The sequence below is a fragment of the Falco biarmicus genome, chromosome Z (genome assembly GCF_023638135.1).
Source record: "Falco biarmicus isolate bFalBia1 chromosome Z, bFalBia1.pri, whole genome shotgun sequence".
Taxonomy (NCBI): Eukaryota; Metazoa; Chordata; class Aves; order Falconiformes; family Falconidae; genus Falco; species Falco biarmicus.
In genome coordinates, this window is record NC_079311.1 from 67,613,856 (window position 1) to 67,640,091 (window position 26,236).

The window sequence follows — 26,236 nt, forward strand, 5'->3', positions numbered from 1 at the left end:
CCCGCACACAACTTTCCTCCCGCCCACCCCCCCAAAGACCTCTGAGCTTTGGAGACCTCCCCGTAAAGCTATCCTAGCGCTAAAATGTACAAATAAAGCCAATTCTCCCCCAACAAGCCTCCGGCTGCAGCCGTTGGAGAGCACAGCAGACCTTAAAGGGACATTTATCCGCTCACTATTAATTACTAAATGCCTCCCACCAGCCAGCCCCCCTCCCAGTAGGGCAGGAGAGAGCTGGGCGTGCTCCACGGCCACCTCTCTCGCCCTTCTCAACAGGAGAAACACATCGTTGAAGTTGGGGGTGTGTTTGGCTGCTCACGTTTAATTTCTCTGACATCACCCCTTAAGAACGCGCTCTATGGCCGGTAATCTGCCTGCAGGAGGAAGCCAGCCACCCCCTGCCCATGCTCAGCGGCCCTGGGGACGCGGTCACTCTTGAGACAGTGGACGGTTCTCTTGAGTCTTTGCGTCTCCCTGTGCTTTGCTGCGTAGAGGAAATACCAGACGACTGCCTTAGCCCTCATCCACCGATATTTACATGGCATCCCTTCCCCCTCTTTCCCTGCCCCCTGAATGACTTCACTAATAAATAACTGAATAAACCGGAAAGGTAATAAATAATCAACCAGATTCAGGCTTGTGAGCAGGGATTTTCAGGGTTCATTAACACTCAGTAAAAGAGCAGCTTGCAGGACTTTTTGTGTTTACCAGAGTGATGCTCAGGTGGAGTGACAGCCCTCCAGCGGTGTGTGGGTTCTTGCACTGTACCTGGTGAAAACTCATTTTGTTATTCATAAAACAAGAGAACCCATGGTTCCTCAAGCAAGAAAAGGAGAAATAAAAATACTCTATAAGGATTTGGAGATCTTGGTGCTACTAGAAAAATCTCCTGTTTTTTCTTTGAATTGGAGCAAAAAATGTAGTGAGTAACTGGAAGTTACTGGAATTTTTGTAAGCTCTTCTGAGGCTAATGAATCATAGCTGTTAATCATCACTATAATAGTTAAATTAATCTTCCAACTTCTGTTTTAATTTTGTGAGAACAGTTTGTGTGCAGCTTTACTTGTAGGTCTGTGGAAATTTTAGAAAACAGTGCACAATTTCAAAGCTGGATTTAAGAGCAAAGGTCCTCATTCAGTAATGATTTATGCATATGCTTGCCTTTACACATTATGAAATATACTTAATTACCACAGTGGGACTACTCAAAATTGATGAAATTAAGCACATGTGTAACTTTTGCTGAATGAGGAACTGAGCTCTGTTCGTACCAGTTAAAAAGACTAGACACATTTTTCCAGTTAAAGGTTTTATGCATGAAATCAAGGGAAATAAAAATAGCATTCAAACTAAAAGAAGACCAGTTTGGAGAAAGCTGTAACTTCATTTTTTTGCAAGTGAAGGGTATTACTACTGCTAGTTTAATCCCAGTTTCAAAGACGGCAATAACTTGCAGTGTTGTCTTTTTGTAAACAAATCTTTGTATTCCCTTTCTGTCACTATACTTCAATTAAATGCACATGGAGGAGTTGAGCTTGCTTTCAAGTCATAGTGAAGGATTTCTTTTTGTGATACAACTAACTATGACAGAGGAAGAAACAGGGAGACTAAGGACTTTCACATGAATTAGAATGATCAGTTCAAATCTGTTTGAAGTATGTGTGATATGTGGTACACACATAGGGAATGTACATCATGCTGGAGAATAAGACTTCTTGAGGATAAAAATCCTGATGTAGGGTTATTCTTAATTTCCTGCAAATTGTTCTTGGTATTATTGCTTATTAATTTTTTGTTGTGTTTGGGGGTTTTTTGGGTGGTTTTTTTTTTTTTTTTTTGTTATGTCTTATGCATCTTGCATCAGACAATGTCAAAAGGAAGACATTAGAAAAGATGAACTGCTGGTCTGAGCTAGCATTTTTTATTAATTTGCACACATTCCAAAATTAAAATACATTACAGACTTACAGACCATTACTTATTTTGGAATGCCATGCTAATTCAGAAAAAAACCAACTTCTGTGGCTTGTAGAATAGCTTTTGCGTCTTTTCAGAGTTTTTGTTGCTTTGTATGCATTCATGCAGGCAACTGTTCATAATATATCACTAAATGCCCTTGGAGTTTAAAGTTTTATACATTAGTAGTAAGGAACACACATATATTAAGCAGGAGTCCCTAGATGAGGTGTACTTAGGGCTGGAGGTAGTTAAGACATTAGGTGATTTCAGTATCTGCATAACAATTATTATTAGATTCAGTGGATTTTAACATTCATAACATATAGAAAATCATTACCTATAATAATGGATTAAATAAAAAGTTCAAATTAGTTTAAAAGATGTAATTACATATTAATTTATGCCTTTCTAAAGTGCCACAGAATGCTGAGGATTTTTTTTTCTAGTGCTATGAATTAAACATGATTTGTCATTTTGAACTCTGTCTCCTAATTCAGTTTCAGCTAAGTATTTTATAATATGGGTTATAGAATAAGTACACTAGTAGTTCCATGGAACCTGATAGAAGTATTTGTGATTAAAGATTAAAAGACTTTAAAAGATCAGACTTTGAAAAGACAATAAAAATTTAAAATGTCAGCTTTTCCCTTGAAGAGAATGTTTTTCCTGCAGAAAGCTGTGGAAATATATTGTCATAAAGATGTGGGGTGAAGGAACAGGAACCAAAGCTTTTCAAGCTCAAGCAGTCTTCTAAATAATGTGACTATGTACTCATTTTCCATGGAAATTTTTCCTTCATTCTTACAGAGGAATATGAGCAATTTTAATTTATTTTGATTGTTAAGTAAAAAGAGTGTCTAATCTGTAGTATACGAGCAATGCAAGACTCTGACTTCAAATAGGCAGGAGCATGTTTAACTCACTTCCATTAAAGGAACAGTAAGACAACATCAATAATTGTGAGAGATGCAACATGTTTCTGCAATGTTCACTGTTATTATTATACTGTACCATGCACTGCATGGAAAATACTACAGAGTTTGTTCATATAGCTTCTAAGTAAAGATTTATCATTGAATGTCCTTACTGTAATCTGTGATGGGTTACATTATACTGTAGATTAGTAATAATTTATGTTTACATTTTTTTCTTACACTTGCTTATTCACAGTCTTCAAGATGTCTTTCACCTTGATTACTCTGTTGTTCATTTTCATAGCTCCCATTTTTTCCTATCTGATCCTAGGACCATGATTCACTTGGCAGAACTTGTGGGTCTGTAGTCTCATTTTTATTATGTCTGAGATACTCAAGGGCTCTTTCTTCAGCTACCAGAACTAAGACCTTGCAGGGTTTGGTATGGTTCCAGCAATACTCTATGCATAAATCTTTTCATGTTTTACAGCTCAGCTTTTAGCTGATACTTGATATTCTTGGAGAATGCCCATGTTTCTGCTCCATCTGTATTAACCAGTGGTACAAATGTGCCAAAAATCCTTTTTATGGTACAATGGGATCTTCATAAAAATTTTGTTTTGCAGGTTGTGTTAGTTTAATTAATGTTTGTAGAAAACATTATGGAAAATGCCCTTTCTGTTCTGGGTTAAATTTTTTCCCTACAGTACCTTTTATGTCTTTGTTGGTCTTTTTTGGATTACATATCAACTATCATAGAGTAGTTGTGAACTAAATTAATATACAGTCTGTATTCTTACTGAAATAAAATAGCCTGATTTTTCTCCTTAAGTGATTTAAAGTATCTCACATCCTCAGTCATATTGTTTTTCTTTCCACATTTTTTTTTTTCAATATTCATCCTAAATTTGTTGAGATCAAAACTAGCTGTATCACAAAAAAACCAGGAAGACCAGGAAGGCATGAGTTTTTTGTGCCATAACTTACTGTTACAAATATTCCACCAATCTATTTTATGATTGTTGCTTTATACTCATGTAGAAGGGTTTTTAGATTGGAATAGAATTTAATGCAGATTATACCTCTACTATTTTCATATTTTCTTACATTACCTCTATTTCCTTTGAGTCAGCTTCTTACAATTTAAATTCTGATTCACAGTTTTTTCCTGCAACTTGGAGTTTTTCTGCTTGCTTATTTACTAATCTATTTACTATGTCAACAATATATCTTTGAACTCTGTAGTATATTACCAGACTTTAACATGAATATGTATTTCTTCAAATTATACACTATAAATATGGCTAGAAAAACACAATCTATTCAACTTGAATGAGGTAAGGATCTCTCTGGCTTGACTATTTCAGCCTTTTTTGTGCTGAAACACTTCTTCTGTAGCACTGAAGTCATTGGAGCTATGGCATTGAGTCTGAGTGGAATGAAACCAGTAACTTCAAGTGCATGGAGGTGAAATAAATAAATTCATATTTTATTGTACAAATAAACTAGAACTAGAAATGGCAGTATGCTTATAAGGGTTTTTGACTAAAGGTACATTTAACATCCCCACTAATGTTGGTCCATCATTGCATTAGCTCCACTGCATTGTACAAATGAAATTATATGAAATGAGGCCAGAATTCAGAAGCAGAGGATTAATTGATTCTTATTATTACCTTGGGCTTTCTGCACTCCATCCACACTTATTTTCATTATAGCTTCTTAACAATTAAGTGCCCTTTTTTTTTTTTACTGTGCTGCTCATGGTATATGGCATAACCAGTATTATTTATTGTTCAGATAAATTTCAGTTATGAAACTGTATAAAAGAATAACTTACTGAGAGTGTGCTGTGAAGGGAGACTAAGAGATAACAATAATTTCTCACAAGAAGCACATAGTCTGCAGAGTTTGACATTGTATTGCATTGCACTGCATTCATTACTTTCACAACTGGTCTGCATAATATAATTACTTATTACTGTTTGGTTACACAAAAAAGGTAGCTGTGGCTGCAATAACCATGGTGAAAACTCTCAGTTTTTTCTATTTTTTTCTTTCTAGTCCACACAGATAAAAAATTAACTGTTTTCCTTTTTCTTGATGCATACACACATTCTTTTTCCATTTCTAGTATTTTTCTCAATTAGTGAAAAAGCAACATTTAAAAATAGATCACTTCCCAGGGTTTCTTTTAATCTTCATTATCAGGAGAAAAGCCTTGCTTTTTGCAGAAACATGAGCCTGGTGATGATACCGGTATATATTTTATGGCATACATTAAAAAAACAGAAACAACAAAACAGCACTCAGACAAAAAAAATACCCCTGTGGTGCAGAAACTTCAGCTTTTGTAATGATTACCATTTTATTTTTCAACTACATGATTTTGAAACTAATGACAAGTTCGTAACAATCCTTCTGTAACGAGCAACACATTACTGCTTTTTTAGTGGATGTTGCAGAACAGACTCCTGCTGGGATTCCTGCTTCTATAGATTGCTATAACTCCTTGTTTCAGGGTTGCTACAATAATTTTTGCCTACTGAGACCTATAATGTAGATCCCACTGCTCCATCTACCTGTCCATGTGAATAATTTGTTTTTGTGGCCTGAAACCCTTCAATGGTTTTGTGTTTAGGTCAGTCTGGTAAGAAGGTAGTCCTGGGCTTCATATAGAAATCCATATTGTTGCATTTTTTCATCCTATATTGGGTTTTCCAGAAGTAAGATGATTATCAAACATATAGGTAAGTCTGAAATTCAACCTCTTTTTCAAGCCTAGGTAATTTAGTGCAAGACAGAGGCAGATAGGCATCTCTAGCTACCTCCAGGCCAGAGTCTGGAACCTTCTGGATGCGAGTTGTATAGATACAGTGCACAGCTAACAAAAAGGTAATGCACATCATTTTGTTGGCAGACTAATAAAGCAGTCAGGTTCAAAGTCAGAGTTATAAGTTGGTGTCCTTTTTCACATTGAAAGACTCAAAAAAGCATTTCCCATCTCCCAGAGTCATGTCAAAACCAGCAGGCTTTTGCCTAACTGGCTGTAGTGTTCTGTTGAAACTAATACTCTGCACCAGAGAGTTAAGATTTCTTCAGGCCAGAAATGGGTAGCAGAACAGTTAACTCTGGAAGCTGCCACAGTGAGCCTTTTTTACCCATACAGGCTGAGTTACATAGCTCTTTGTGTCATGAGATGTGCTCTCCTCAAGTAACCAACATGTTAACATGTGATGGAATACACATGTATATGCCCTATCAGATGAGTACGGTGCAGATATTCCATGACATTGTGCTTTTGCATATCATGCCTTATAGATATGATAGGCATACGTGTGATCATGTGATGAAAGAGGTGATGCCAGGCCCCCATGGAAGAGGGTGACAAAATACAAGGCTATCAGGACAATCAATTTAGTACGCTGCCTACTGTGTCACCATGTCCAAGCAGCCTTCAGGTAGCCAGGAGGGGGCCCCTGAATGTGACTGATGGTCTGGATCTACTCGGTTATTTTAGGTTAGTTCACTTACACAGGAGTTATGAGTATCATATAGAATACGTATGGTCCTAGGAGAAGGAACCAGAGATCAGGACTCTCATCACCACAAAGACAACTTGACCATTTTGTCAAAGGACTCAAAAGTTGGGACATTACCCTTGGGGTGTAAGTCACTGTGAATCTGTCCAGACTGGAAAGTGAAGTGAATACAGTGAATGCTGTAAACACTAAGCTATTACAGAAAAAGTGGACAGTGTCTTCTTTCACCTATGTCTTAAAAGATTTGATGGCAACTGCGTTTTGTAAGGAGACCGATCCTTTCAATCTGTGCTAAGCATACTGAATGTGTCTACAGAATCTGGCTTTTTAGGAAAATTGAGGGGGAGAATGTCTGACCTGGAGGTCTGGTCCAGACACCAAACTGCTTTGGAAGCCACAGTTCTAGTCATGCAAAACCAAGGCGCTATGTGTCTGAAGAACCTTATGGACTCAAACAGGTTAACCCCCAAACAGAGTAGTTAAGAGAAGTTCAGAGAAGAGGTGAAAGAAAAAGTTATAGATCATGATTTAGATTTAAGTACCCAGTTTAATTTAGGAATTGCTCTACTAGTAATCAGTGGACCTAGATCATGAGGCAAACATAGCTTTGGGGTTAATTTAAAAAGAGAGAGATTTCTTAAAGTATTTTAATCAAATGGTGGCCATATTTGCTCATAAGAAAGTAAAGAAGCTGTGTTCCGTTTCTGTAAAATGATCCTTGGGTATAACAAATTTAACTTTAGCACTTCCTAGAAATTGTTTAAGGTCTGTAGTCACAATGAAACAGGAAGATCTGGTCTGACAGTATGAGTTTGTGATTAGTAGCTTTTTCTTAGTCTGAAAACTCATTTTCTGTGAAACACAGCAAAGGTGCTTATTCTGTATTATTCTTCTGTCTAGCTTACCAGCAACAGAGCTAGAAATTAATAAAAGTTATATTATACATGTGTCATTGTTACACCGTTTGTGTGATGTCTAAATATTTTCTGTTTGTTGCAAATGTATAATCTGAAAAAAAGAGAAATGCATGTATTTTCTCCAAATTGCAGGAAATTGTAATAGGTTTTAGAGACCAGAACTAACTCGGAACTTAAGGGACAAAGAGAAAGTTATTTCCTAGATGGAAATTTGCAGAACTGATGGTTATCACTGTCATAAACCAGGAATCCCATAGACAGATGTGCAGTGTTTTATGGAGGAGTAGTCTTAACTCAGATGATAAAGAATTAATAGAGGCAGCTTCAAAGTGACCTGGGTTTTGTACACGAGTGGAAGTAAAAAAAAAAACCACCTTATTTTGTACACATTTGTAAGATTTAAGGAAACAATTTTCATCCATCCTCAAGATATTCTCCAATGTAATGAGCATGAACAAATCAGCCTGTTTCTCCAGACTACATAATATGCTTTCTCATAAAGAAATTTTGTCACTTTCATCAAAGATGATTTATTAGAGTATTGCAGAATCCAAGCATCAAGTGACCACAATGGGGTTGTTAAAAAACCCAACATATCTGCCAGAGGCAAAGCTAATTTTATTAATAATAGTGTGTTTATTGGTGAGTCAGTGGATATGAGTGTTATGCCTGTATGAATTTGTGTTTGCTGTCTATAGAAATCTTGTTTCTCCAATAGCACTGGGCTGAGAGCCAAGACCTTGGTTCAGGTCAGCACCCTTTGCAGTGGCTTTAAAGCTAGCTCAGCAATCCAAATAACTTCCTGTGCAGCAAGTCAGGAGAACATTCTTCCCCAACTGCAGCTAAACTAGCCTTTCTGACCTTGTCCAGTACTCATAGGTTGCAGCTTCTTGATTAACTCAGTCTGGCACCATTATCAAATACCTGCGCACCTAAGATGCATATATCTGCCTGGGATCTTTCAGGCTTTAATGTAAGGTCTTGTGTCACCAGCATATAGTTTAGTTTCATGAGTGCTCTTTGAGTACTCCTATGAAAGTAACATGAATGGTTATGTCCTTGACCATGTTTGTTCTCATTCCCATCCCACGGCCTTTTTTGGAATTTTCTTACTCAGGGTGGAATACATATCTCACAGATGTCAAAATGTTATTTCTTCTAGGAATCTATTGCCTCAGTTGTCAGCTAAGTCATTATGGCAGCTGTAAAGCTGAATGAAAAATCTAGAATAAAAATGTTTTTGGTAGGTCTTTGCTGAGATTTTTGAAGTATTCTGCAGATAAGATATTTTTTCCAGGAAGGGTCCAAAGTTGGTATATCACCAGCTTGCCCACCTGACATTTGCAGCCCACTTAGTAAGCTGATTAGGAGCCAGCCATCACAAAGCTCCAGGAGCTGTATTTTGTAGATTCTGAGCACCTTGTCAGATGTGGTTCCTAGGTTCCTGGATTACTGGTCTGACAAGGAGCTAAAAACATTAATCCCAGCTTCCAGGTTTGTATTTTCTTGAACACCATGGATACTAGTGTATATAGATCCAAGCAGGCTGCTAAGCAGACTGCACCAATTAGGAAAATGAGGCCCATGGTAGTATGGAGATGTGGGCTGGTCTGCCTGGAGTGTTTCACCTGTTTTATGCAGGAGAATAAGAACTGGGTGCTGAATTTGAACAAAAATAACCCTGTGTAATTATACAGGAAAAAAACCACCTCTACATACAGCTGAGTAGATGACACTGTCTGCACTGTAGCCGTTCCTATAAATCACATAGACACACTTGGAATTATTTTGTAGCTAGTTTTATAGTTACATTTAAACTAGCTGTATTGGTGTGTTTGAGCCGTGTAGCCAGTTAGTACTTAGAGAAGCATGGGCACACTGAATAGCAAGGTAAAGAAAGAGGTGCAGAAAAAGGGGAATTTAGACTACAGTGATGAGCATGCGGCCGTGCCTTGTAGTCACAATATCTAATTTAAGACAGCCATCTTAGCTGCAGCTATGGCAACAAGGTTCATAGTAGTGATTTAAATGCTGAATCAGCATTGTGTGTTTCACGTGGGAAATGGCAAAGCTGTGGAAAACAGAGCCTTGAAAACTCACAGGGGTTTTAGTTGTCAAAACAAAGCTGCTCAAACTATAAGGTAAAGAAACTTTGAGACTAAATTTTTTTACTGTTACTAGTCATATGTACAATGTCAAAGGAATTTATGCAGCTAGGTACATAGTAGTAGCGTAGGTACTTTTTTTCAACAAAGATTGAGCTTTCCAGTTATATGAAACCAGCTTGCTGTTTGGAATTTTGTACGTAGTATCAGTATGTGTTTTCTGTGAAGCAATAAAACTATGAAATAATGTCAAGAACATTCTGAACTTGGTGATTTTTTTTCATTTACTGACTTTTCCAAAATTTGTCTGCATACAGAGCTTAATTGGCAAATTACAAGGGATTGGTTTGTGAATCAGACTGATAGTAAATGCATGCATTTAGTACAATTAAAATTAAATTAGGTGGTATAATAATATAAGATGTATAAATGATACAAGGACATTATATAATAAAACTGACTTCTAATAATTTGATCTAACCCTCCTTGATATGTTGTATTAGATTAGTTGCTTGCATTTTTTTAGTACTGTTTCAACTTCAGAGACTATTTTGGTGGGGGGAAAAAGAGTTTTTAAATTCAGATAAATGCTCTTATTTTGTGCCTTTGTCAAGCATTCAAAATCCAATATATAATATAATTTTAAATAATCCAAGCTATTGATATTTTGATATCATGGTGTCTGCAGTCTTGAGATGTTGTTATTCTGCATCACAAAAGTACTTTACTGCATGTGTTTCAAGACATATTTTATTGACTGCCTTCAAATCTCTAGGCCTGCAAAATACATTAGTAAACCTGTCACAGTGGAGGGATTGTATTTCCAGTGGAATGGCCAAAAATTTATTTCAGAGTGAATAGACTTTAAGGCCAAGGGAATTATTATGGTTGTTTGGTCTGACCTACTGTAAGGCCCAGAGTTCTGGTTTAACGTTCTGCTAAGGTCAGATGAAAGTAAAAAATACATTTGAATAATATTAGACAAAATGCAATTCCACCAATTTAATAGAAACATTTTAATAATTATTTTGTCTTAGCTCTAGCCATCCCATTAACAGTTGCCTTTTCCAACAGAGCTGAGAATTTTGAGATGGGTCCAGCCAGTGGGGTTGGATGAGAAGTCAGAGAATCAAAAAAAGCAACAGAATTAGAAATGATAACTATTCATATCCATTTATTAAAATCCGTGCTCTGAATGTTGCCAGTAACTTTTGTCTAAGCAGGCAGTGGGTTAACTTCACTTAAGTCTATTTTTCAACTTTTTCATGGACTTCAGAGGGCAAGCATCAGCCAGTTTATGAGAGCAAATATATGCTTAAAAATATAACAAGGCATGGTATGTTCTTGTTGAAATGCAGATTTTTACATGAAAATGTTACAACCAGTACATAAGCTAGCTCAATATGTTTCATGCTATTAACAATTGAGTTCACTCATGAACTGGCTTTAGGAGGTATGTTGCAAAATCAGAATTTACAGGTATAATGAGTGGACACTGTATTTTGAACTACAAGTGTAAGTTGATTGGATTGGAGCAAGTCTTGGGGGTTTCAAGAGGGAAAGTGAGTGGGGCTTAAAGGATAAGTTTTGGAATATCTTCAAAATATAAGGAATATTGTGAAGAAAAGGATAGAGCAGTATAATCTTATATAGCAGAAGGCAAAGAGTTAAGCTATAAATAGTAACATCATTAGTCCTGTGTTTATTATGAACCTAGTTTCCTGTTAACAATCTGCTTTCTATCTACTTCCCAATATAAAAGAAAAACCGACAAAACTGTAAACATTAACTTAACCTGTGTTAATCTTTATCAGAGTTCCACATGTAAAAGAATCTTATGAAAGCAGCTGAGGAAACAGATCAGCAGACATGCATGTAACAGACAGTGAATAATTCTGCCATTTTCGGCTGTTGTGGCCTTGCAAAATGAGTTCCTGAAAAATGAATATTTACACAGTCAGCATCCAACAGAAAGGATCCTTCTCAGTCCCTGTAAACTAGAATTCTGTTTATTTTTTCTTGTATTGGTTTGTTTAAATGACAAAATTTACTTAGGAATGACAGTTAAAATGATGTTGCACGAGGAAAACTGTGGCCATTTTATGTGAAGAAGGGAAATACAGCCACAAAGAAGAATACACTGTACATTGATAATGCTAGTTGTACTTCACAAGGAACTTCTTAGTACTGGCTGTCTTCAACTGCAGCTGAAGTCCTGTGAGTAAAATTTATCTTGAGTAAATGGAGATACCTTTACCTGAACTAGTAATTCTAGGCTTTTCTTATAATCAGTGAAGAGAAACAGGCATTCCCAACATGCAAAAGATGTCTTCTTGTAAGAGGTCTAAAAAGGATTAGATACCTGGTGACCTGAAACATCCTTTTTCTGTGTATTGTCTATAGGGCACTCTGGTGGTTAGCTGAAATCTAGAAGTCTATACTGTGGACATATGAACTAAAGATTTGAATCCATCCTGGGGATGAAATCCTTAATTTAGATAAATTCATGACAAATCTTTTGATGGATTTGTAAGGAACGGAATGTCCACGTGTGTTCTGAAAGAGTCATACAGACTGTATGGAAGGTAGCTAGGATTACAAAAACTGGTTTTCTACTTCTAATTTTTGATCTACACAATTGATGTAACTGTCAAATGTTCCTTATGTGTTCATTGGCAGGGAGAAAATCTTTCTGTTAGATTGTAGCCCACATAATAAATACATGGAGATTTCCCTGTTCAAAGAATAGTGAAAAGACAAAGAAACCACTTCTGACATTTTATTCAAAGAATGCCAGCATGTGTTTTCAGAGAGCTAAGTCAGAGTTAAAATGTGCTTGCTGTGGATCTACAGTAGTTACCGATCTTTTCTGCATATGGTGATGACAAGAGAAGGTTTAACACCATAGTTAGGAAGGGAGAAAAAAATCCACCTGCTTTAGGATAGACTAGGAAAAATACCATTTTCACATATCATTGTGATGGCCGATAGTACCAGTTTCATTGTTTAGAATACATGGATATTGATCAAATGTTGTTTTGTAGTGAGCTCTCCTGTCACAGAAAGAGGGGGGGGCGGGGAAAGAATGAATAATGAAGATGAATAAAGGGCATCATGTTATGGAAAAGGCATTGGAAATCCACCAGATAGATTTTCCTTTCAACTTCTCTTACATGTTTTTTTGGTCTATATTTCTAAACTGAAATACATGGCATACACAGAACTCACAGTCATAGTGCCTAGCCTTTTGCTGTCCCTTAAAAATCCCTTAAAGGAGATTTTTTTTCCGTTTTCATTTCTTTGTCTGAGAAGGGCCCTGCTAAAATGTAAGAGAATAATTATGAGCAACTGTGCTAACCTCATTTGGTCAAGAAAATGGTGTTTTCAAAAGATGAGAAACATAGTCCTTTTTTTTTAGCTTTTAATATGCTGATTTTAATCATCCGTCTAGAGTTGAAGATTGTGCAATTACGCTGTCAGTTTATCAGTTCAATGGCATATGTGACATTTTCCCCAGTAATCTTTGAACCTAGCAGTCAGTTTCAGCTGATTCCATTTGAGAGAGAAGCAGGGGCTGAGTATGGTCTTACAGGTCTGGGGAAGTGTGGGCATTAGTCAGACCAGTAGTAGTAAATTAGAGCTTTATCTTCTACACCTGTTCTGCTGTAGGTTGATGTTAGAGCCTTGATCAAGCAGTATATATTACACCAGATAGCTAATTATCATGCTTAAAAGTTCAGTGTAGCAACAGCACTGTTGTCTCTTGTGGGGGGGAAAGTTGTTGGATAGGGGATGTAGGCAAAAGGAAGGAAGGAAGGAAGGAAGGAGAAGTTGAAATCATCACAATGGGGAAGAGATTTACAAGACAAAAAGAAAAATAGCAATTTTTCATTAATATTGTTATTCAAAGAACTTTTTTTTAGATTACGAATAATTCACCTCATTTGTATTTAAAAGTTTAATTCAAAAACATAAATGTTTTGGTCTAAAATTAACATTCAGTTAGATATTGAAAGTGAAAGAATTTTGTTCCCTTTACAAGAAACCTAATTAAAAACCTGAAACTTGTGGTAAATGTACTGGAATTCAGTGATGACATCTGGGAACTGACTGGGCACAGCTATTTGCTACCAAACAGTCTAGTAAACTAATGAAAAGAGGTATTGTGACTTTCCAGCCACTGTTGTGGAAAAGAAGACTATATTGTAAAATTTTGAAGATATATCAACATCCTGTTCTTTGTACAGACAATATTTAAGAAAAATCATGAACTTTGAATGTGCAGTTCTGTCTGATAACATTTTAAAGATACTATTTTGAAATAACAGTCATGAATTGATACATGATTCTTTCCTGGGTTTTTTTATTGGTATTATTTTATGTTTATTTTTTCATTGTGAAATAGGGAGCAAAACACTACGAAGTCAAAAAGTACAAGAGAATCTAGGATTAAAAGAATAGAGTAATTGTAACAGGGTGATTATAGTATGATTTTTTTTAATAGTTACACAATTTGAAGTACTCTTACTATTGAACTACAACATCTATAATTAGAGGTATAACTAATGGATTTTTTTGTTAAGAGTCCAATGCATAGTTATATATTGTGTGAAGAGTTGTATCATATTTCTAAACAATATTCATGTACTACTTGCTTACCCAAATAAGCTGATGAAGTAGTTTTGTAAAGCTAATTTTTAAGTCCAGCTTAACACCTTCCTTCTCCAGCAGCTTGCATATACACACAGAGATTTTCTCCAGCACCTTTCTGCAGCAGGACTGTGTGAGTTATATTGTGACACAGGCCACTGAGAACTGCAGAGAAGCCAACACAATAGCAAGAAAGCAAGATGTTATTTATAATTTTTATCACAAGCTTTATTGGGTCACTTGTGCTCTATTTCCTGTTACAGAGGTCAGTATAAAAGCAGATGCTATAATAATTAATAGATGGTGTTTTCCCACCTGTGAAAGGCAAGGCAAATTTTCGTACCAGCTTAAGTTCTACGTAGAACAGAAATACTTGTGGGAAAACAACATACTATATTTTGCCATAGGAAATAAAACTATTGGGAGATGTATATTCTCAAAAGAACAGTATTCAATAAGAAGTGGAATGAATTTAAAAACTTTATAACAAACAAATTCCTTGTAAACATAGTTTTCAGGAAATTTCGTATGCAAGTTCTCCACGCCTTTTCCTGACAATGCATTGTATGATATCTCTGAAAGCACAATTCTTTATCCCAGGTCTAATACTTACAAGGATTTTAGTTATCTTAGACAAATAGAGGGTCAAGGTTTAGTCTTTTTTGTTTAAATAAAAATCTCTGAGGAGTTTTACATGAAAGATAGGTGGATTTAAATGAATGTGTAGAGGTCAGGGCAGAGAGTGCCTGGAAGTTTGGTGGAATTTGTTTTCCCAAACAGACTGCTGAACAATTGTATTGATATCTCAGACAATTTACATCTCCTCATATACTGGGTAGTTGAGGCTTGTCATACTACTTGGAATAAAACAAATCCTGAATTAAATTTGTACAATATCTCCCATAAGGTATAAAATCAGTTTAATCAAATTTCTGGCTTTGTTTTTTACTGCCAGATAACATTTTTTGTCTTATTTCCCCAGAATTATAGTTTAGCTTTTAAAAGCCCTCTTTCTATTGAACAGTTAAGTAATTTTTTGCCTTTAAAGAATCAATTGTCTCTAAAATGTGCACTATTTGGTTGTTACAAAGTTTCATTTACATTTATTTTTATCTGGCATGATAAAATTATTTGACAAAACCCAGAATTCTCATATGCAACCGAGTGAAATAAAAATTTAATCCTTTGAAGGCTGGAAAAGGGACATAAAATCTGAAAGCCAGGCACAAATAAATTAGATTCAGTGTTAGATGAAATCTAGTGCCAGTAGAGTACATCTCAGATACAGGGGTTTTGATCTTCATTTCTGTTACATTTCTAAACAGCCCTGACCCTGACATTCAGTATTGGAGAGGATTCCTTAGCAGGTCATACCACTGCATTTTGTGGTAGGATACATGTTCTGCATTTAAAATGTGTCTGTTTAATCTAAGCCATTTGTCATGGCTCGCTTTACAGTCAATGAAACGAAGTAACCTCCTAGTCTTATCAAGTCTGCTTTTCTCAGAACAGCTACAGCAGCTCTTCTGTACTTTCTTTTCTCCATCAGCTCTAGAGGAAGCCTACCTGCCATCTTAAGCTAAGAGCATCACATTTAAATGGTGAAAGGCAGGGGAAGTGAAGTTTACCTTCCATTAACTTCCTATGCCTCTAAATAATATGGAAGTATTACCATTGTTACTATTAGGAAGATAGTATTAGCCAGATCATGATTTGATAAGTATGGGCATTTTTCTTTATTGCTTGTTTCCTCCTCCTCTAGTTCCCTAGCTCTGGAGTGCTTTTTTCCCTCTTCACATCCTTTTTTCGGTATCAAAATTTGATTAATGTTTTCTTGGAAACTTTGTAAGTTTGGGTGTGTTTCTTTTTGTTCAAGTTAATTAAATTGCAAGTGAAAGTAGCTAAACAATGCCAGACCTTGAATAAACTAACATGATTTTAACACAATGTGAGTCAACCTCCCATTCAAAATAAACAATGTGGTAAGTTCTTGAAATGATATGACACGTGCTGTTAACCATTAAAAAAGCACTGTATGATAACTCCATATTTCAGCATTCAGGAAAAAAAAAATATTTCACACTTTTTCCTGGGTGCTTCAACATTCAGGGACACAAAAAAGCATTTCATTGCTTGACTCTCAGGAGGAGAGCTGCAGTGATTTATAAAACAAAACCAGAGCTTCTTACTGTCAGGTTTCTAGCTGGGCAAATAGACTGAAGATCAAACGAGATAAAAAGTGTATATGCTGAGGTTTTGCCTGCAACTATAATTTTATCCATGAGTGGTTAGAAGCTGGACTGACCTGGAATGATGGAGAGCTTGAGGGGTTTTCAAGCAGCTAAGCAGGAGATCTAAACTGGAATTAAAGGAATTTCCTAATTTAAAGTCAGGAATTTGCAATATTGTCTTTTCTGTTTCAGTTCTTAGATAGGTCTGAAAAGATTTTTCTGACACTGATATGGTAAAATACTACATTCTTTGATCCTCAGGTTTGTTCAGCCTGAAACCAACTCAAATGTTCTATGTATATTTTGCCAAAAAGCTGATTGATTTTTGGCATATGAGAAAGTGGCAAAAGCTAGTTTTTTATGCTTCCTCTATAGGTAAATAGGAGGGAGGGTTTCTCCAGGAACTAATTCTTCCTATCTTACAATAAGTCTTATGAGAACCTATGGTCTTGAGATGCTCTCTCATGGAAGTGTTGTGCAGAAGAAACCTAAATAATGAATTGGATTAGCCATCTAATATATAGATGGCTACATGTCGTAATTAGCCCCAATTATAACTTGACAGTATGAATCTTCTCCTTGCCTTCAGGAAATAAGTCTGTTTCACATGTAAATATTGCCCTCAGACTAACCCAGTCCCTTAGCGAAGTTATATTCGGATATAAAGGAATCTTATTGGAGACAGCCATGCCCTTTGTCTTCCTTGAAAACTGCCAACAGCTCTGCTACAAAATTATTTTTAAATTGGTAAATAATTTCTTACTCCCTCTGTGAATAGTTCCATGGAGGACTATAGAGTAGGAAACTCCTATTAACATGTTCATCACGTCAGCCTCTGACATGGCCATCCCATGATGTATCATTAAAGTCTCTGACAGATCTTCAGAAATCAGTGTGCATATTCAGAACAAATGCACATTTCAGAGATGAAATACTTACCTGTGTGGGTTCTCACCCAACAGAGCAGAAAACTATTGTCCCTGAACACATTTCACAGAAACCTCTGTCTCAATATGAGTAGGGATTCAGGACTGGCATCATAGACTATATTTCTTGCAGGAAATCATGATTTGCTTCCACTCTGACAAACAAGTGTGGGCTGTGTCCCATGTTCAGAAGCTGTTACAGTTTCCATTGTGATATTACTGTAAAGAAAGACATGCTTTATATTTCAATAGCTCACATTGACTGTTGCAATTTCAGATGGACTTCCTTACAAAAGTGCATGAAAAAGCAGCTCGATCTGTTACAGCTTGGCTGATGATTGATTTCTTCTGGGGCTTGCTAGGAAATTCCAGTGGTTTTAAGGACAACTGCAGTACAAAAATTTTTCCTTAGTTATTTTTTGTTTGTTTGTTTGTTTGTTTGTTTTTGACAGAAAAAAAGCCCCAACCCCCCACATCAACCCCCAAAAAACTTTAAGAATTGGTCTCGTTATTTCTGCCAATATGACTACAGCTCTGAACGTTAAGCAATGGGGCCACCAGCCTTCAGTCTTCCTATTATGTCACATCCTAAGGAGCATGGATATTCTAATAAGCAGACATTTTGTTTCAGCCCTAAATGAACTTTTATTCTACAGAACTGTAATAATACTTTAATAATATATTCCTACATAGTTGAAAATACTTAGATTATTCAAAAATAATAGTTTGAAATAGCATATGATCTTTAAAAACAAGAACATTTTAGCTGACTGCTGACTGCAGCGTGGGAATCCTCTGCTGAGTCAAGTAATGACCTCTAGTTTCCTTTTAGCAAGAAAGTTCATAATAGATCAAGATAATTTTTGCAATGCTAGTGTGGAAAAGACAATTTGGCCTTCAGGCTTGCAACAACAATATACTTCCTTGTCATTTCTATTGTGCAATTAACAAATATTTGTTCTCAGAGCATTTATACTTAGAAGGATTACTTCTTGCTTATGCAAGCAGTCCTTTCAGACCAATTGAATTTATTCACTTGAGTGAATAATGTTTTAGTAATGGAAGACTGCAGGACTGAACTCCAAATATAAAATGTTTTACTTAGTTTGGATCTATACAGGATATAAATCAAAGTAGAATTTCTGTGTGAGTGAAGCACCATCAGCTACAGTTAGCCTGAGCTAAGAACTATCCAAATAGCAGAGGTTGCTTTTTAATTGTGGTGCTCACAGTCAACTTTTTGACCCCAAATGAGCTTGTAGTGAAACGGGATGAATATGGATTGCTAGATTCTGAATGATTTTATCACCTTTCTAATCTAATCCCCTACTGGCATGATGTTTTCATGCCCCTCTAAGTAAGGAGAGTGGTTAGGGGCAGTCTTCAAATGTCACATGTCCTCTCCCTCAGTTTTTCCTGCTCTGGTGGTTTTCCCACTTTTGTAGCTTTTGCTCTTCTGATTGCTTTGCTCAGCTTTGCTGTTAGGGTTGGTGTTGATAGCTATAGGCAACAATACAGTGTACTAAGGATATATAGGACCTCTAGGACTGTCACACTAGCTACCTTCTTTCCAGAGTCCTCATGTACAGTCACTTCCAAAATGCAATTTCCAACCCCATCAGCCTAGCACCTGAAGGAAACAAGGAATACCAGAACACATTGTATAGAGAATTCTATGTCAGACATACCCCAGACAGACCTGGGGTAGCCTGTGGACGTGAAGTAAGAATAGGCTTTCCATGATGAAACACTGCTCCAGTCCTGTGCCTTCTGCAGGTACAAGACCTAGGTGAGGGTGTACTACTCCTGATGCAGATATACTGAGAAGCTGGAGAGTGATGAATGAGATAATGGAAGTGGATATTTCATTTGGGATGTCTTCAGGTCTGAACCTCCACCTCTACTTCTTGCTGTAGGCTCTGTCAACAAGGAGCAGTCTGAGTACCAGAAGAGATGGTGACTCCTCTAAGAGACAGGATTGGATGATTTTGTTAGCTGTGCAAATCTGACCAAATTTGTATGGATATGTGACCTAGTAATGGATAGAACTGATACAACAATTCTCTGAGTGTTGCCTAAGCCAAATTAATCACAAGCTAAGTGAGGGATATGTACCACAAAACTGCATGAAATTCTCATGTGTATTTAAAAATTGGTTGCTGGAGGAAGAACAGAGAAAGTAAGCTTGCAACAACCTTGTGATGCAGGATGCTGGTTCCTCTTTGTTTACTCTGAGAGTAATACACTTGCTAGGGTTTTTTTTGTGAGTGGCTTTCTTTGTTGGTAATGATATTTGCTGTTTTAACACTCAATTTTATTTCTGGCAGGCCACTGGCAGAAATAACACACCAGCAGTTGGAACGATGGAAGCTGTAATTAAAAGTGGTTCTGAAATTAACTGCAAGGGCAGGCAGCATCATCTTAGTGAGGAATACATGTATTAAATCAAGAAATAGGTAATGTATCATTTATATTTGCTTCCCAAGGCTGTGCAGTAACTTGAAACAAAGTAGTAATCCCTGTTGTCCCAACCCCCTTCTCATAGCACTGTTAAAACTTTTCAGACCTAGATACACAGCTCTAGATATTGCTGATAAAAAACAGAGGGCCATTTTAATGAGAAGAAATCATAAATCTAGGATTTAGCTCCCAAGGAAACAGATCAAAAGCTATAGGACAGCCAGGCTGTTTCTAGTTTAGCTAGCTCTAACAGAAAATAAAAATGTAATGCTGTTCCACCTCTGTCCTTAGCCAAATATCTGCCAAGACAATACCACTGCATAGAGGAGAGAGCGTTTTGTCTCCAATGAGGAGCTGTGCAGGTACTAGGCCTGAGGACAACCATTGTGCCAGCAGTGGTGCAAGCTCAAGTCCATTCCTTAGGGTGCAGTCTGTGTTGCAGAATTTTTGCTGTACGTCTGGGTAGGGGTTTGTGCACTCTGCTTGTCTCTCCTTCAGCTCAGAGATGAATAGCAGTGGTTCCATCCTTTGTCCTTTAGCCTAAAGTAACCTGTTGCAGTTCAAGAACTCTGTCAGGGGTTTCTGTTTGATGTTATGACACAGTGATATTATGAAGTGCCCCAATGTCTAAATCTACTATGAACTGAAAAGGCCTACAGAAGTCAATGATTAAGCCTTGCAATTGCCTAATCTAGAGGAAATGCCCTGGGAAAATAGGTGGCTAAAGATGTGGTGAACAAGGCCAACCATGTTCCTCTGCAAAGGTAGCTCAGCAGAATGGAAAATCCCCAAGTCAGGCAAAAAAGGCTGATGTAAGGCTTTCCGAACCAGGGACTGGTTGGGTCAGCAATGACTGTGATCCATAGAATATTCTTAGGTCAGGAAAGGGAAGGGGTGGGGATGTTATATGATGTAAATGTGCAGAAGTTCTTGTTTGACAGTTGGAGAGCTGAGGAATAAAGAAGGGGATGGGGCTGGGGCAGAGAGGCAGAGACAGAGAGGAAGGACCCAGGATTCTGAGGAGATACCACAAGCATGGCGACATCCTGACTGCCTCATATCACTCAACTATTTTATTTTGTTTGGGTCTCCACACCCCGCCCCCCCCCCCCCCCCAATTTCTTTTTATCATGGTGTGGAAAGAAGGCAAAAAAATGGGTTACAGTGAGATTTTTTAAAATGTAAATTAAATGTAAATGAGGCATAAACATACTTTTTTATAGAATCCTAAACAAAGTTTCTTCTATACTTGCCTCATGCCCCTGCTTATTACATTAAATACAAAGCACTGGCATGGTGGCCTGTATGAAGAAGGGCATGTATCATTTGGGGGAGGGGCAAGAACTGACAGAGAGCTGTGGACTCCCTGTTCTGTGAAGGAACATGTTCCAGGCTGCTATGAGAAACAGTAAAGCTTCCCTTCTTGGCCCATGGAAGCCTCAGAGCCCAGAGGCCCTGAGTGTGTGTATATGTGTAACAAAAAATCCAGTGGACTGTGCAGTAGGACAAATATAAAAAGCCCTTTAATCTAGCAGGACAAGATCTTTTAACCTGAGCAGGACCACTGCTGCTAGTAAGAGCAGACAGCTCACATAAACTGGAATGTGAATTTAGTACTGAATGCTGGGCTTTTTTTTTTTTTTTTTTTAATAGAATTATCTGGGGGTTTTTATTTTGAAACATATATATACACTACTTGAGTATAATAATCCATAATGTAATTTAAAATGTAGATTCCAATGAAGAAGAGAGTGAAGGGACAAAATTCCATTAAATAAGTTGAGTAAAATGACTCCTTTTATCATTACTGCTAGAATGACAATAGTGTCTATAGCAACTCAAATATTTCTGATGTTTCTAGATGGTCTCAGACCAGATTTTTAGTGACATTAATGGGGGCTGTATTGACTGATGGTGTCTGTGAGTTTGTTTCTCTCCAGTTACGCTATGAAAATCTGAGTGTGCCTCCAGGTAAACCAACATATAAACCAACATTCTTTTTCTTTCGGTATTTCTCCTTCACTCTGTTGTCAGTAGGATTCCCAGAAAAATAACACGGTATTGTAGGCCTGATACCAAGATTGCTGACATCTAGGGAATCTGTGCCTTCCCTCTCCCCTGCCCCCCCAAACTGGCTTTTAGATCAAGCCTGTAACTTAGGAGAGTAATATAATTTAACTGTGAGTACCTGCTGGGTTGTACTAACTCTTGTTTTGGTTGCTAGCAGGAGAGTTGGATTTTATAAACAAATATAATTTCCATTACTTAGTTGTCTTCATTGTCACATACAGCTTCTTTTTCATTTAGGCTCAGTTATAAAGTCTAGGAGTTTCTATGTTCACTTGCTAGATAGTGTTCAATTCCAGTCTGAACAATAAATTCATTAGGAAACATCTTAAACACCAATATGAGTTTTATTATAAGCATTCTTGCTTATAGTAATGTATCACCTAATTCACACCTTTTGTCCCTCTGAGGTATGGGTTGAGGCACAGGTGGGTAATGCTGAACACTGTATGATGCATGCAGTATTCTCTGAAACCCCTAGCAAAGTCCGCTTTGTTCTCTGAAACTCCTACTCTTTTCTGTTCTTCCCCATCCTTCTAGGGAGACATTCTGACACCCTACTGTCCCCTATCAGTATCTTGCGCATCCAGAAGCTCCCTCAACCTTTCCCAGCCTTTTCCTTTACCCTGACCTCCACTGAACTCTTACCACCTGTTAAAACTCTCACTGACATTTCCCAGGCTCCCTCCCACCTCCAGAACTTACTGGACCCTTCTCAGCTACTTGCACAAGAATACTGCACTGCTGAGCAGGACACTGGCTCTGTTCAGGCAGATCGTTACCAAGGTTTAAACAGCAATATTCTGGAATGTAAAATTTGGATTCAGTAACTTCACAGACTGCAGGAAATTATGTATTTTTTACAAGTTCTTCCTGGCTTCCATTAACTGAAAAGCATAAGACAAGGGAATTCTGTCAGGATTTACAACAGGTACTGCCATACCCCAAATCTGAAAAATAGAATAAGAAATATATATTTTGCTGGATCAGTAAAGACTCCTTAAAGATGCATAGCCAGAATCATTCCAGGGAATGAAAGTCAATATGCAGCTGTTCTTCAAAATACGTGGCTTAAGAAACAGTCCCTTTTGAGTTACATCTCCAGACCATGACATGATTGTATAAAGCAGTTGCAGAGCTTCTTTAATGTAGAAGTTGAGAAGTCTTTCTGAGATGGAAGAATAGTGGTTTTCAGAAAGCCCATGAGGCCTTTTCTTTATGTTGTCTGCACTGCTACATGCTGTGGCAAGCTGAACATAAGATTGAGATATAACATCTTACATTCAGTTGGCTTACTGTGGTACTAGTATAGATACAGGAACACTAATGGACTTTCCACAGAAGACAACCATTTACAGCCTGGAGTCAATGGGAAAAGAGGAAGAAATATAAGGGTGATCAGAAGCTATTTGTCAGCTGGACAGTGAAGTATTTTAAGCACACTAAATATTGTCCTTAATAGAGAAATATTTTTTTGAGATACAAAATCTCTGTCTTCAAGATATATACCAGTAATAAAATCAGCCATTTTTTTTTTTATAGTGGATAAAGTCATTCAAATATTAAATTATTAAAACCTATTGATAGATTAGGAGAGAAATAGTAAAGGCTTCATTTAAATGAGAATGGCAACTGAATAAAGGAATAGAGTAAGATAATGAAGCACAGGCAGAACAGGTGTTTAAAAGCTACAAAACTGTATGAAACATTGTAAAAATTAAACAGATCTAGCCAGAGTATTGAGTAAAATATTTTAAGATATATGAAAACATTACAGTAGTGTCTTCTTATTTCTGCTATATGTCTGAAAAGTAGAACAAATGAACAACAGAAAAAAAATAGTTCTTGTTTGGATATTAATAATTGAGGAGATTATATACTGACATAAATATACAGTGGATAAAGCAAACCTTTCCATTTATAACACATGAATGGATGAAAAAAAAAAAAGGCGATATAGTACAGTGTTCCTTCATGTTGTTAAAAAGCTGCTACAAGTAGAGTTTCCTGCTTTTCTGTGATCAGTGAAATTAGTTCTTCATAAGTTCCTTCAGTCATAATACTTTGCTGGTTGAGAGGTAGGGCAAAATCATGTTACCACAGCTTGAAAAGTTATTTTGTGTCATGGAGACTTAGGGCTATGGATTTGACTTCCCATTTGCCTTGTTTATGAGTATTTACGTGGTCAAGTGGTGTATCTCTTGTAACATTAAACGGAAAAATTTACATGTGTTCAGATGTCAAGAGATGAAGCTGATCAAATGTATTTCTTTAACAAAAAGCCTAGAAGCAAGAATACTGCTAAGATAATACTGACATAAAATTCTAGCCTGCGTAAGTTCCCCAACTTCATATTATGCTATTCCTACATTGTCATTTTCAACTATGATGAACCTACAATAGTGATGCACACATCAAAGGTACTTTGACATGAATTTCAAAATGCAAAGTCTCATGCCTGAGCTGCTGGTGTTATTTTAAATAATTTATCGAGATTTTTTATTATAACATGGAAAGTTTAGGATTTCTGCTAATGTGTATTCATGATCTGCTAACCATTCCAAAATAAGTATGATCAGCTTTGTCACACATGATCAGCTTTGCACACCACCCAGAATAAGCAAGCAATAGTATTTAGTGTCCTCCAGTACCTTTTGAAATGCATTATGTATAACATTACAGTTTATATAGACATAGTTCACTATTATCTGGGCTTTGAAGAGAACAACAGATTAATATAAAGGGTGAATTTTTCACTGCGATGGAACTTACATCTTAAAAATGGCAAGGAAGGACAGAAAGAAGTAATCCTGTAAAGGAGGCAATGGAACTTTACGATTACGCTAGTCACTTGTAGTAAGTTGTGAGTGAAGTTCAGCATGAGGAGGAATGGAAGAGATATGTGAGCTAACAAATGAATGTCATAATATTGGGCGGTTTTTTTCCATTCAAGGAGGTGGAAAAGAATCAATAGGCTGTTGGAGTTACTTGAATTAATGTTTTGCCTATAATTCATGCAAATGTATTGGTTTTATATTCTTAGACCATGTAAATTTGTCCTGCTTCAGAGATAGACTCAGCTGTGATCCTAATCCAGAGAAACTGAGTAATTTTATCTGTCTTTAATATTATTGAGTAACTGTGTTTCCTAGAATCTCGAATAATGTGATAGTAACAGTGAGATTCTCAGAAGCCTGCATTGGCAGGAAATAGTATGCCAGCTAACTACCAAATTCTTCTGTATGTGAAAAGGCCAATTAATTGCACTGTGTTAACAGGCGCCACTGTTCTAACAGGTATGACAATGCTAAGTCAAGGCAATGTGTCTAGAGTTTGTCTGGGATGATGTGCTTATTTTTAGGCACTGGCCTGTTCTCACTCCCGTGTTCTTGGGGCCTGTTCTAAATCATATTAAAATAACTGGAAATTAATTGAACTTTTTGACATTTTTTTTTCATTGCAGCCATGTCAAAATATGTCTCCTTAAGAAATGAGTTAAAGTGTAATATAACAGTGGAGAGCTATACTGTAAGTAGCAAGGCCCAGTTCTTTCCATGTCAGTTCCTCTACAATTTATAGCAGAAAAGAGCGTTCAGAAGTATGCTTATTCTTAGCTGGTTTTCTTCCACAATTTGTCAGAGAAACTGACTGCAGTTACAATAGTTTGTGCTTCCTCTTTTTTACCTGTTGCAAGTAACTTTCTGAGTTGTAGATTTAAAAACTAAACCAAAGCAAACCAAATAGCGGAATGGCACTTCAGTGGCATTGCATTACCCTGGAATGGCAATGGGGGAGCTGAGGTCCACCCTAAAACCTCAGTTATGTGTCTATTAGAATGTGTGTATGTCAGCCTTGTTAACTCAGTACTCTGCCCTTACTTTTACACAGAGTCAGTGCTACAACTGCAACCACATCCTGTGCCTTGTGTGCAGGAAAATACTTAGACATGAATTTGAATTTAATTTCCTGGGAATGCAAAGAAAACACAGATGCAAAACTAACTAGAGGAGTAATACGATGGATACTTCATCTGCCTTTTAATGTCATTATATCACTGTATCCTCATTAGTATAAGGGGAACATCACTACCTTATTGAGGGGATAGTCTTCTTTTTTTGTAGAACATATGACTCATATATTTCCCTCTCCTGCCTCTCAAACCTATTGTTATATGATAAACTGCTGATGCAAGTGATGGGCAGCAGCAGACTTTTCACATGGGAAAGTGCAGGAACCAAGTTGGTAAAGGATTTTCAGGTACTGTTGTGTAATAGTTGGTATGATTTTATTTGCTTTTGATTTGTGTTTTGTTAATAGAAATAATATATTCAGGAATCATGCTAATCCTTCCATGAAAATGTTGACCCAGGAGATGACAGATATGACACAATTACTTATTCTTCTTTCAGCTTTACATGCTTGTCTAGTTACTTGTGACTTTGGACAGGGAATAAAATAAAGAATA

At 36.9% G+C, this 26,236-nt stretch overlaps 1 long non-coding RNA gene across 1 annotated transcript in view; it reads left to right on the plus strand.

The window, feature by feature from the left end:
- Positions 1–11,307: 11,307 nt before the first annotated feature.
- Positions 11,308–26,236, plus strand: part of LOC130143099 (uncharacterized) — a 44,088-nt gene continuing 29,159 nt past the window's right edge. Inside the window, exon 1 of the long non-coding RNA XR_008819635.1 lies at positions 11,308–11,654. This is a non-coding gene — a long non-coding RNA (uncharacterized LOC130143099). The remainder of the gene's footprint in view (positions 11,655–26,236) is intronic.